Source organism: Anomaloglossus baeobatrachus, chromosome 6, assembly GCF_048569485.1.
Source record: "Anomaloglossus baeobatrachus isolate aAnoBae1 chromosome 6, aAnoBae1.hap1, whole genome shotgun sequence".
NCBI classification, from domain to species: domain Eukaryota; kingdom Metazoa; phylum Chordata; class Amphibia; order Anura; family Aromobatidae; genus Anomaloglossus; species Anomaloglossus baeobatrachus.
In genome coordinates, this window is record NC_134358.1 from 150,225,930 (window position 1) to 150,240,238 (window position 14,309).

Below are 14,309 nucleotides of genomic sequence, written 5' to 3' on the forward strand. Positions count from 1 at the left end.
ACTAAAGCTCCAGAAGCAGGAGCTAGAGGAGGGGTATCTAACCTGTAGCCACATGTGGGAGTCACATGTGGCTCTCAGGACCATGATGTGTGACTCGCAGCTGTCTTTCAGCTTTGAGCATTAGCTTCACATCTAGAAAACAGCTATGAAGAGAATGTCTCTTGATGGTAACTTTTGTAAGTAGCCCTCCACAGAAGAGCACATATGAATGCCAGTATACTGGGTGGAGGGAGCTAAGATGGTATTGCAAGTTAGTTTGGTGCTAGACATTGGATTCAGTAGTATGGTGAGTATGTTAGATTTAAACATATTGAATGAGGGTAAAGTGGGCACCCCTGGTTGTAAGTATACTGCGCATAAGGGAGGGGGAGCACAAGATCTTAGTGTACTTTTTGTGGGAACGGGGGCTGTTTTTACACCATGCTCTGGGTAACACTACAGAGGAGTGGCTCACAACCATTTCTCATAGCGGAATGTGGCTCTCACAGTATAAAAGGTCGGGGATCACTGGACTACAAGAAACTTTGTTGATTGGTAAGGAACTGGCTAAAAGACAGGAAAAAAAAAGAGGCGTTGTACATTCTCTAAATGGAATATAGTCATATAGTGGGATATTGCATTGATCTGTGCTATGACCAATTCTTTTTAATCTCTATATTAATAACTTTTTGGATGGGTTTGAGAGCAATCCTATTGCTGCATATACATTACATGGAAGTAAACTTGGGACTACAGAACAGGAGAAGGACTTGGATATTCTGGTTAGTAATAAGCTGAGCAGCAGAACTAATTGTCAAGCAGCGGGTGCAAAGGCAAATGATTTTAGGGTGTGTAAAAAGAGATACAATCAAGTGATCCCAATGTATCGTTACATCTCTACATATGTCTTGTAAGGGTACATCTGGAATATGGGATCCAGTTTTGTGCTTCACATTTGAAAAAGGATATTCAGAAGCTAGAGTCCATACAAAGGAGGGCAATTAGATTAGTACAATTATTACAACCTTTGATGAATGTTCCATGATTTAAAAAAAACAAACAAACAAACAAAAAAAAAATAACAAGTTTTGGTGTGATGTTTAACACAAAATCTGAAAGAGTTGAGATTCTATGATTAACTTTTCAGCTAAGTGATCGTACAAAATAAAAACAAAAAATGGCATGAATACCATTTTGTATATAATAAATGTATAGGTGCACGATATGCTATGTGTCCAATATACAGTACAAACATATGCACTGCAATTAATGAATACATGAACTGCACTATTGCTGCAAATCTAAAAAACTTAAGGTACATAGTTAACATTTTTGGAAAAAGAAATTAAAAAGCCATCCAACTTCGTGAAGGTGTACCTTACTTTTGGAGGTCCAAAACCAATCACTCACATCTCAATGGGCCCAAACAGTCCTCATTTGAGTTGGGCTCCAGGCTTATATTTCATTAAAACCTTTCTTGGAAAGATGCGTGGATGTGGATGCTGAGCCTGGATTATCGGTGGGTTTCCTGATGGAGTGAAGACACACTTCGAAACACGTAGAATAAAACCTCCTACATTTTATTCAGCACTTTTGGATTTTCGCTATTCTTACAGCAGCACAGAAAAGTTCCACTTTTTTTGGCTCCTGATTATCCCTGGCTGTTGAGCACGTGGACTCTGCAGCAGCTGAATTATGTGTCTAAATACTGGTCGCACCCTGCAAGGTGAGCACAATCGCTTATCACCTTTTGTATTTTTTTGGGTAAGACCCTGTTGCGCTTTCTGTCCTTAGCGCTTATATCAGATGTGTAGCACACAGCAATTTCAGAGTTTGACTGCTGCTGCAGGTCCACGACTGATAAAACCAAAAGGAGCTGTAATGGAGTGATACGTAGCTTGGTTCTCCACTGCTGTAAATTATCCGGTAAGAAAGGTCCAGGACACATGGGTAGTAGGAGTTACGATTTACTATCTACGCGTTTTGGGGTATTCCAACTTCACCAGGAAATAACCACATTCTATGACTGCAAAATAATAAAGGACTGGAAGAGATTAAAACATACCCCAGGTTACATGGACACGACTACAGCAGATGACATTGCACAATCATAGTCATCAGGAGAGCAAATCACGTGCAAATTTTGTGGTTATTTCCTAATAACAATCCACACATCACTATTACAGATAAGCAACATTTACCGATACGCCTGATGGTATGATTTTATGTAGAGATGACCAAGTCTGCTCAATAATAGTTTCACTGTTGATCTATTCATACATATAGACCAAGCAATAATGGTTACAATCACTTAGGAACATGGCAGTCATAAAGATATCTTCGTGTAAGCAGCCTTTTGATGCTCCCTGGGAGGCTCCTTTTCCTTCATGTTAACAAAGAACCTATAACCTGATTGTCGATAACAACCCACAGTCATTGCCTTGACTCTTCAGTGTCAAATCGGCTATGAAACCTGCAGCCTGGCCCTATATTTCACTTTTCATTATTTTTTAATTAGGTTTTCCCAGAAAGAAAATCTCATGACGGAAATCCTTGTCACATAATATATTACAACTATTTAAATACTGGATGTATCCAATCAATTGGGGCTATTGATTCAAGAAATTATGTATTGGCATATAGATAACATGCACATGTGTAAGAACTGAAGCTGGAGGTAACAAGTGTAGAATTTCATGCATCCATTTGCAGTGTGTACAGTCCCGTTGTGTTCAGACAGCAAGCCCTTACTCTGTGTTCACTTTGATAATTATTTAGCTAATAGTGATGGGCCTCGATACTTGATCGAGCATTGGGGTGCTCGAGCACACTCGATACTCAATTGAGAATCCCTGGTGCTCAAGCGCCATTCTCAAATCTTAGCCCTTCATGTTTTGCGGGTATTGCCTGCCAATTACGATAATATCAGAGTCATGTTAGCTACTGGCATGACTGTGATTGGCAAGCCGTATCGCTCACTCTACCCCGGAAACAGTTTAGGGAGAGCTGCTGGAGAAGGGATACTGTTTTAGAGTGATTATTGCCATTATTGCCATACAATCCTTGCTGCTGCAATGTAAAAAAAAAGATATTCTTTTCTATAATAATACCGCTGTTTGCTGTATATAGTGTAGGGCTAGATGCTGGAGAAGGAATAGTGTATTAGAGGCATCTAAGCAGGGATTATAGCTTTCCCGTCCTTGTTACTGCAATGAAAAACCAAAAGTACTTTTCAGCCCTACATCTCTTCATATTTTAGTCTTGTGCAACCAAGAGGTAGAGACGAAGAAGACACACACGAGGTCCATCCGAGCCAGTGGAACACTATGAAATGTCGGGGACAATTTCATTACCTCCTCCGAGCACCCAAGACCATTTTATCATAGGTTTTGTATGTTTTATTGTCACTCCATAAAAGTGACGTAATACTCTGACAACATTGTTCCCAGCAGTGACCTGGGAGTCAAAGATGTGTCCATCTTCCCATGCTGTTATCACTCCATTTGAACACTATTTCTATCCATTTCTGTGATTTTTCTGCTCCCAAGATCTCCTGGAAGGGTTTGCAGTAAAAATGCTCAGATTACCCATTAACTTCCATTATACTCATTACTCAAGTCAAGTCCGTCTAAGCACCTGACCTGTTCGATTTGAATAATGAGCACTCCAGCATTTTAGTGCTTGCTCATCACAAGTGGCTCAATGAACTATTCGCATAATGAACTATTCAAATTTTTCAAAGGTCTACGCAAAAAGATTAAGAAAAATATTCCTATTAAATGCTATTTTTACCAACTAATATTACAAATTGGGACCCAAAACAAAATTCAAGACCAAATGTTCAAATTTCCTATTCTATTCCTATTCCTATTTATGACCTAAGAAAGCCTATAATAAAACCAATATGTAATCATTTTTAGGCCGAGACCTTGAAAAAGAGTGAAAAAAGAACTTTTTTTTTTTTATTTTTTAATCTCCAACAATCTGTTTTATGCTGTATGCATTTAAGAAGGCTGCTAGACACGTAGTCAATGGGAGGTACGTATCACTGATGTGAATATCCACTGTGATGTCAGCCCAGATGCAAGCTCTAGTACACCTGTAGCGCCCTGGAAAACCAGGTAGTGGCACATATAGGCCCCTGCAGAACACCAATTCCACAAAGGGTTACAGCAGCCGACCCCCCTCAGGGAAGGACAGACATACCAGTGGGCGGAACCAGGCAGATAGGGAACGCCCACCTAAGGGTCTGGAGAGCCCAGGGCGGGAAAACAGTTAGTTAAGATTAAGTTCAAGTTTGGAGTAGAGGTGCCAAACTGATAGGTGCCAGGGTCGGAGCCCTGACACCTTGGCTAGGTGGCAGATGGTAGCCAGGGTCTGCAGGAGATGGGAAGACGGCTGCGGGGATCCAAGGTGGACCGGGACAGGGTTGTAGCCCGCTGGTACCGACACCGGAGAACCGACCCGGAAACCATGTACACAGAGGGGGTACTTGGACCCTAAAGCCAGTACCGACACCGACGGCCTAGCTAATTAATCAGTTGAGGGCAGGATTATAGGTCCTGTCCCAACCTAAGTCCCGAAAAGTAGGCAACCACCCACCGAGAGAGATAGGGCAACTGCCAGGGCCCGTAGATCCCAAGGGTCAGCGTCAGACGGGCACGGCTCCCAACTAGAGGACTGGGAGCAGACTCCTGCATTTCACACCGGGAAGTCCTATCTACAAAACAGTACAGAGGAGAGAAACTTTGACTACCAAACCCGTGTGTGGGATCAGATACACCCGTCTGCGGCAGCCGGCCACCATCACCTTGGTTTACCTCAGGACTCGTGTGCTTTATTCCACCGTGAGTAACATCCCCGGCCTAGCCGGGTACGCCGGCCCCTGCAATCACAATCCTCAGCATAGAGACACTGGGCCCCGGGGCATCCACCCCTACCCACAGAGGGGTTAACATCCAGCTGCCATCACATCTCCCCGAGTCTCCCATAACCGCAGCGGTGGTGCCATACCTCACCACACACCGTGGGTGGCGTCACAGACAACTTACAACCAATCCCGCACAAATACGTCCCCATTTTATTCGGAGTGTCCGCGTGACCACCGGGTCCGGAGAACCCCTTGAGCCGTACCGTAGATCCGGATCCGAGCAGCAGTGGCTGCTGGCGTGGGGGCGGCACACACCTAGTACTAAAAGAGTTATTAGGTGTATCACCTTCACAAACCACCTTACTCCGAGATGTTTGACTTGCTACATCTGGTCCAAAAATGGCTGCAGCCAGAATCCTCCACCCCAGCACAGATAGTAAAGCGTGTGGTAATGGACTGCTTCATCCACTCCCTTCCAAGGCTGTTGCAGACAAGGGTTGCCTAGGCAGATCCCCATAAAGCAGATGACCTGGTCAGACTCACTGAAAGTTACCAGGCGGTAGAGGGTTCCTTTGGAAAGCAAGGGGACTTGCCATCTCCATAGTGGGATTTCCAACAGTAGGCAAATACCCAAAAGATGGGGACATAGTGGAAAGTGTGAATGCCCTGTTACTCCAATTAGAGCTGGTTTGCTCCTAAAGAAGCCCCACCGCAGCCTGCATTTGATGGGTTTTCCTTCTGTGTGCTTGTGGGAAATGAGGAGGAAGCTGCGTTCCCTGAGGCCAACATTCCTGAGCTAGGGGTGACCAGGGGAATTTTGGGACTACTCAACTTAGGGACCTAAAGCTAAAAGGGGCATTTTTATAATGTAACCATCATAAATGGCGTGGCTCAAGAGTTGGGTGCCGACAACAGGTATCCACATTTTGCAGTAAATGGAGATTTACTTTACCGAGTGACTAAGCTAAGAGAAGAGAAAAGAGAAAATAGAGCAGCTGTTGCTACTAGGGCCATACAGGCGTAGGGTGCTGGACATGGCCCATTTGCATGTCTTGGGTGGTCATCTAGTTGTAAACAAAACCCAAGAGCAGATTCTATGGAGATTCTACTGGCCTGGATGTCACAAAAAGATATTAAACAATTGTAGGTTCTGTACCACCTGCCAACTAACTGCTCCAACCTCTAACTGGCATAGTTCCCTAGTCACGTTGCCCATTATAGAGGTGCTATTTGAACAAATGGCCATGAATCTAGTGGGACAATTGGTCAAGACACCTTTGCGAGAAGCATGGCCCAAGAGTTGGTCCACATCTTTGCTTGGACAGGAATACCAAAGGAGATCCTGACAGTCCAAAAAACTCTCTTTATGAGCAAAGTGATGATGAGATTATATAAAGTCCTCCAGATTTCCAAACTGAAGACATCGGGATACCATCCAAAATTAATGGCCTGGTCGAGAGATTTAATAAAACCTTAAATACTATGCTGAAGATGGTCATAGAGAAGGATGGCTGGGACGGGGACTGTCTGCTCCTGTATCTGCTGTTTTCCATCAAAAGAACCTGAGCACCGACCCCGGACCCGCAGCTCTCAGGGAACTTTGGGTAACGATCCAGGTTTGGCCACCTGGGTAATAAAAAAAAATCAAATAAAAATGAAAGAAAATAAAAATAAGCAAGCACTTTATACTTACTGATCTCCACGTGACTGTCACTTTACTTCTGGGGCCACTCATTATCTTTAGGTATATTCACTGCTTTCCCTGCCCACCAACAGTCCTGGCATCTCTGATTGGTTGCAGTCAGACGTGTCCCCAGCCTGTGTGAGAGTGTGCCTGATTGCAACCAATCAGAGGTGCTGTGTCTGCATCTAGGTTGGTGTAAAAATAAATAAATTAAAAAATTGGCATAGGGTCTCCCATATTATGTTACCCAGCCATGATAAAGCATATGGCTACAGTCTGTACACTTATCATGGCTGTGTATCAAAATAAGAAGAACAGCATGCAGTTTTTTTTTTTAATTATTTAAATAAATAATTAAAAAAAAACGGTCTGCAGTCCCCCCCAATTTTGATACTCAGCCATGATAAAACCGACAGCTGGGAGCTGGTATTCTCAGGCCGGGGTGGTCCATGATTATTGGTTACCCCCAGCCTAAAAAAAGCAGCCTACAGCTGCATCCGTTAGTTGCAACAATCCTGTAACTTTACCCAGCTCATCCTGATTACCTTAGTACGGGGGCAATGATGGTAATAAGGGGTTAATAACAGCTCAAAGCTACCACTAAGCCCTATGATTAGTAATGGGAGGCATCTATGAGACCCCCCCATTACTAATCTGTAAATGAAAAGAAATAAACAAAAACACCAAAAAAATACTTTAGTTCAAATAAAATACAAAAAACAAACAGTCTTTCACCCCTTTATTATTCCTAAAACTTCCCAGGTCCGATGTTATCCACACAAGTTCCCACAATGATTCCAGCTCTACTACATCTGAAGTGACAGCAGTCAAGCATAGACTCTGAGTGACGTCAGTGCTCATTTCTGAGGCTCAGTCATTCTCTGCCTGAAGCTCACAGCAGGCGGTCATATTCTATGTCGGCATGCTATCACTTCAGATGTACACTTCAGATGTTCACCCCTGAAGACGTTAGACACCAAAACACGTGTCAGGGTGGGTGTCGCACGCACATTGCTACTGGGTCCAGATCAGGTAACATCTATTGATTACCGTCTGGTACATTTATGTACCTTGATTTTGATCCACACATAATAATCTGACACTTAGATGGTGACCACCGGTGTTCTGAGTCATATAACTAGATTATCTAGAAATATAGAGTCCCTGAGCACACACACCAGTGGGCTGTGGTAAGTGTTATCATTATACAACCCCTGGCAAAAATTATGGAATCACCTGGCTCTGAGGATGTTCATTCAGTTGTTTACTTTTGTTTAAAAAAAGCAGATCACAGACATGGTACAAAACTAAAGTAATTTCAAAAGGCAAATTTCTGGCTTTAAGAAAGGCTAAAAAGTCATGAAGACATAATGTGCTAGCCAGTAACGGTTACTTTTCAAGACCAAACAGGGGGAAAAAATATGGAATCACTCAATTATGAGGAAAAAATTATGGAATCAACCTGTAAATTTTCATTCCCAAAACTAACACCTGCATCAAATAAGATCTGCTCATTAGTCTGCATCTAAAAAGGAGTGATTACACCTTGGAGAGCTGTTGCACCAAGTGGACTGATATGAATGATGGCTCCAACGCAAGAGATGTCAATTAAAACAAAGGAGAGGATTATCAAACTCTTAAAAGAGAGTAAATCATCACGCAATGTTGCAAAAGATGTTGGTTGTTCACAGTCAGCTGTGTTTAAAATCTGGTCAAATACAAACAACATGGGAAGGTTGTTAAAGGCAAATATACTGGTAGACCAAGGAAGACATCAAAGCGTCAAGACAGGAAACTTAAAACAATATGTCTCCAAAACAGGAAATGCACAACAAAGCAAATGAGGAATGAATGGGGGGAAACTGGAGTCAATGGCTGTGACCGAACTGTTAAGGTACTGTCACACATAACGAGATCGCTAGCGAGATCGCAGCTGAGTCACCGTTTTGGTGACGCAGTAGCGATCCCGTTAGCGATCTCGTTATGTGTGACACTTACCAGCGATCAGGCCCCTGCTGTGAGATCGCTAGTCGTTGCTGAATGGTCCAGGTCATTTTCTTCAAAGGCGATGTCCTGCTTGGCAGGACACATCGCTGTGTTTGACACTGTGTGACAGGGTCACAGTGACTGATGAGATAGTTATACAGGTCACTACTGCGACCTGTATTGTTCCTGCATCACTGGTAAGATCTGACTGTGTGACATCTCACCTGCGACCTCCCAGCGACTTACCTGCGATCCCTATCAGGTCGCATCGTTTTCGGGATCGCTGGTAAGTCGTTGTGTGTGACTGGGCCTTAAGAAACCGCCTAAAGGAAATGGGATTTACATACAGAAAAGCTAAACAATAAAAAGATGACTGCCTGAAGAGAACATGTAAATTTCCACAGTCATTGATGATATGGGGCTTCATGTCAGGTAAAGGCACTGGAGAGATGGCTGTCATTACATCTTCAATAAATGCCCAAGTTTACATTTTGATACAGGTAAAATATATCTTTGTACCGTGTTAGCCAGTAGAGATAAAAAATTGTTTAAAAGAACTGAAGTCCTCAGTAGTTGATACCTTTTAATGTCTAATGTCATGTCTTTTTACATCAGTTAAGAGATGTGCTCCTCTGACCATCCGAGCGCGTCACAGCCCTTGACCAGACCCTAATCAGAGGACATTAAAACTTTCACACTGAACTGCAGCAATATTTATGGCCACAACAGTTTGCCCCCCCTGCCATAGTGATAGTTCTGTTTCATATAACTTGTGTTTTTTGTTTTTTTTTGTTTTTTTTTTTTACTGCACTATTCTATGTCCTGTTGTGTATAAATATGTGACTCTTCAGATTTTGTGTTATACCATGCCTGATGAAGAGACCTGAGTAGTCTTGAAAGCTTGCTATTATTACCATCTTTTCAGTTAGCCATTAAAAGGTATCAACCACTGAGGACTTCAGTTCTTTTAAACAATTTTTTATCAAGTTTACATTGAAATTTTGGACACTTTTCTTATCCCATCAATTGAAAGGATGTTTAGGGATGATGAAATCATTTATCAAGATGATAATGCATCCTGCCTTAGAGCAAAAACTGTAAAACCATTCCTTGAAAGAAGACACATAAGGTCAATGTCATGGCCTGCAAATAATCCAATTGAAAATCTTTGGTGGAAGTTGAAGAAAATGGTCCATTACAAGGCTCCAACATGCAAAGCTGATGTGGCAACAGCAATCACAGAAAGTTGGAGCCCGATTGATGAAGAGTACTGTTTGTCACTCATTAAGTCCATGCCTCAGAGACTGCAAGCTGTTATAAAAGCCAGAGGTGGTACAACAAAATACTAGTGATGTATTGGAGTGTTCTTTTGTTTGTTTGTTTTTCATGATTCCTTAATTTTTCCCCCTTGTTTGGTCTTGAAAAGTAACCGCTACTGGCTAGCACAATATGTTTTCATGATTTTTTTTAGTGTTTCTTAACACTAGAACTACTAGACTCGTGACACCTATATAGAAATACATGGTGCAAAGTAGTCAAAATGACTACCTCAGTAGTTCTAGTGTTAAAGCCAGAAAGTTGCCATTTGTGACATTTGAAATTACTTTAGTTTTGTGCCATGTCTGTGATCTGCTTTTTTTAAACAAAAGTAAAGAACGGAATGAAGATCCTCAGAGCCAGGTGAGTCCATAATTTTGCCAGGGGTTGTACTATCACACATGCATCTAGTGTAGTGTATAACAGCAGAAATATGTAGGGACATATCCTTTTGCACTCGGCACTTTAATATTTACTTCCTTTTTATTTGCTGTGGTACATTAGTAATACCTGGCTACCCATTTCCTCACCACCATATATGAAATAATCACTGACAGATATATTGGGTTATACATGCCCATTCATCTTCATTGTTTACCTCTGTTTGTATGTGGTGATTATACAGCCATTTGCAATTGTGTATAGTGGACCTACTATCATTCAGACACAATGTGTGTAAATATTTTTGTATGTTATTGTGCGCGTGACGCCCTATTTCTCTGCAACTTGTTTTGTCACATTTTTTAACTAATAGAATGTATAATTGTTAATGTCCCTTTTTGTGTTTTTTTTTCTTTGTTTTTGGTATTATCACTTTAGATGTAGCAGAGCTAGAATCCTCGTGGGACCTTGTGTGGATTATATCCGACCTGGGTGTTTTGGAAGTTAATAAAGGGGTAAAAGAGGGTGTGTTTTTGTATTTTATTTCAAAGAAAGGATTTTTTTTCGGTGTTTGTATTTATTTCTTTTCACTTACAGATGAGGGGGTCTCATAAATTCCTCCCATTAATAATCTAGGGCTTAGTGGCAGCTGTGAGCTGTTATTAGCCCCTTATTACCCCAATTGCCACTGCACCAGGGCAATCGGGATGAGCCAGGTAAAGTACCGGGATTGTTGCATCTAATGGATGCAACAATCCTGGGTGGCTACAGGCTGTATTTTCAGACTAGAGGACCAAATAAGCACGAGTCTCTCCTGTCTGAGAAAACCAGCTCCAAGCTGTTGGCTTTCAAAATTGGGGAGGACCGCAAGCCAATTTTTTTTTTTTAAATCATTTATTTAAATAATTTTAAAAAAGCTGCATGTGGTCCCTCTTATTTTAGTCCATAGCCAAGATAAAGCGTACAGCTGAGGGATGCAGCCTGTAGCCATATGCTTTATCTGTGCTGTGCTAGGTGTCATAATGTCATAATATGGGAAGACCCTACGCCAATTTTTTTATTTATTTATTTATTTTTATAGCAATAGAGATGCACATACAGACAGCGCCTCTGATTGAAAACAATCATATACTCTGTCACATAGGGTGGGGGTGTGTCTGACTGCAACCAATAATAGACGCGGAGACTATCGTTGGGTGGGGTAAGCAATGTATTTGCATAAGGGATAATGAGTGGCACCAGAAGTAGTGTTAAAGCCACATGAGAGACTCAGTAAGTATAACGCGCTTGCTCCAATCCCCCTCTCCTTTCTACAATCATTTTATAGTGCCTGATTCTGGTCCTCATAGACTTATATGAGGACTGGCATTCAGCCAGATATCCAGGATCAATTTTTGGCCTGAACCGTGTTTTGTTTTTTGTTTTTTTTAAACCTGGCTGGACCCGCGGATCCCGTGTATCTGTGAGTCCACCCATAACTAGCCCCTAAATGTATTTGGTGCAGCTTACTGAAACAGTCCCTTCATTACAACTGGAGTACAAAATATCAGCCTTAATTCACATGGGCATCAGTGTTTAAATTCCCTAAATTGTGGTTTTATAATCTCACCACTGTTGTATCAATAGATTCAGAGATATATTACATGTATTACACATACTACATATCATGCAATTCTGTTGACATGTATCAGTCAATTGCTTAATGAATTTATTGTTGATTTATTTCATATTTAATACTAATAACAATAATAATTTCCCACATAATCCGATGTAAGCTAATAACTGTGATATATTAGTTGTATTAATAGATTTCAATGGGGAATTGCCTTCATCATCAAGATTTAATGGAATATATATGGTACCTGGGGTCCGAGTAACTACTGCTTTCCTATGTGCTATTAGGCACTTATTGTAGTGCAAACCTTCCATTTCCTTCTATATCTTTTCCCTCCTCTTACTGATGTCTGCTCATTTGTTTAATTTACCCCCTGCTCACAATCCCTGCAGCTTTCAGATATAGACCTATCTACCCAGATTCAGGCTGTAATTATTGCCAAAGGTGCTTTACTATACAGTTATTTGAAGGGTCTTGCCTTTAATTATATATGTTTAATATTTGTAATTAATGTAGATCACAGATTCTATCTATCTATCTACCTATCCATCCATCCATCCATCCATCTATCTATCCCTCTATCTATCTATCTATCTATCCATCCATCCACCCATCCATCCATCCATCCATCCATCCATCCATCTATCTATCCCTCTATCTATCTATCTATCTATCCATCCATCCACCCATCCATCCATCCATCTATCTATCTATCTATCTATTATCTATCTATCTATCTATCTATCTATCTATCTATCCCTCTATCTATCTATCTATCTATCCATCCATCCATCCATCTATCTATCTATCTATCTATCTATTATCTATCTATCTATCTATCTATCTATCTATCATCTATCTATCTATCTATCTATCTATCTATCTATCCCTCTATCTATCTATCCCTCTATCTATCTATCTATCTATCTATCTATCTATCTATCTGTATATATATCTGTCTGTCTATGTATATTACTTCTATTTACATGTCTATGTGATATCTACATATTAATGGTTTATGCTCCTGGCACAATTGTAGCGGTACAGAGCATGTTGCGATGCATTTTTCATTTGTACCCAGTGCAAGAAACGATAAAACTATTTTAATGTGAAGAAAAAAAGGTTCAAAAGTGTGATTTCCTCAGTTCTGCCACTTTGTTATTTATTAATTTGTGGTTGTAAGTTGGGCTGTGCTTGAAACATTAGGATAACAATTATTTTATTTTACTGATGAGAACAAAAAGAATTCAATTAGGCAAAAGCAATAAAGAATAATAAGATATTTGTCCTAATGATCTCTCCGAATCAATCTTTAATTATATTCGATACTTGAGAAGGTTCTCAATTGGTGCTTGTCTTTGTGTTTAGGAGAAATGGCTTCTTATTTGTGGCACTTTATTTTTCATTTGTTTCATTAGTAGTTATTAAAATATATTACTTGCTCCACTGGCGGACTGAGGTAGAAAAGGGGCCCTGCAAGAACATTATATGGGCCCTTTGCTGTCCAATAGCTCATCATAATGCACAATTCCACCTGCTTTGGTGGTCTTAGTGGCCCCTTGATCTCTTGGGCCCCAAATTGCTTGCACCAATGATATGTCCGCGCCTGCTTGCTATCTATAGATTTCTGTAACATATTTTATTTGCAACACCAACTAGGGGAAAAGGATGAGAATCTATTTTTGAATTAAAGATGGCAGCAAAGTACTTGGAAGTTTCCTACTCCTCCTTAGTAAAGATATATTACACCCTCTTTCATGTATTTTTATTATTCATTGCAGTTATTAAGAATGTTGCAATCAAATATGTTACTTATAATTAGGGCACTTAGTAGAAATATGTTTAAGTAAAGTTCCAGCAATGCACTGCTATTTGATTGACAGATGCAACAGAAAGGGAATATGTGGGTTGGGTCTTGCTTTCTATTCCCACCTCTGTCTTCCTGCCTGACCTTCTGCCCACTGTCGCAGTCAAAGACATTAAATCCGGCGCAGGCTAAAGCAACATATTTGTGAGAAAAAGTAAAAGGTTAATTTATTCCTTCCATATTGCTTTAATTCCTTTAAATTCCTATAATGCACCTAAAGGGTTAATTAGCTTCCTAAATGTAGTCTTTGTAGTCTTTGAGGGGTGAAGATTATTAAATATTGTTAATTTTGGGTATTTTCTGTCACATAGGTCCCACCAAGCCACTTTAAATGTGATGTAGTCACTAAAAAAAATGGTTTGGTAAATTTGGTTTGAAAAATAAGAAATTGCTGAAGAACCTTTAACCCTTCCAAATTCCCAGAAAAAAATATGTTTCAAAAAAATGGTACCGATATAAAGTAGACATGTGGCAAATGTTATTTATTAACGATTTTGTGTGGTTTAACTATCTGGTTTAAGAGCATAAAAATAAAAAATGTGAAAATTGTCAAATTTTTGGCCAACTGTTCATAAAGAACCACAAATAATATCGACCAAAATTTACCACT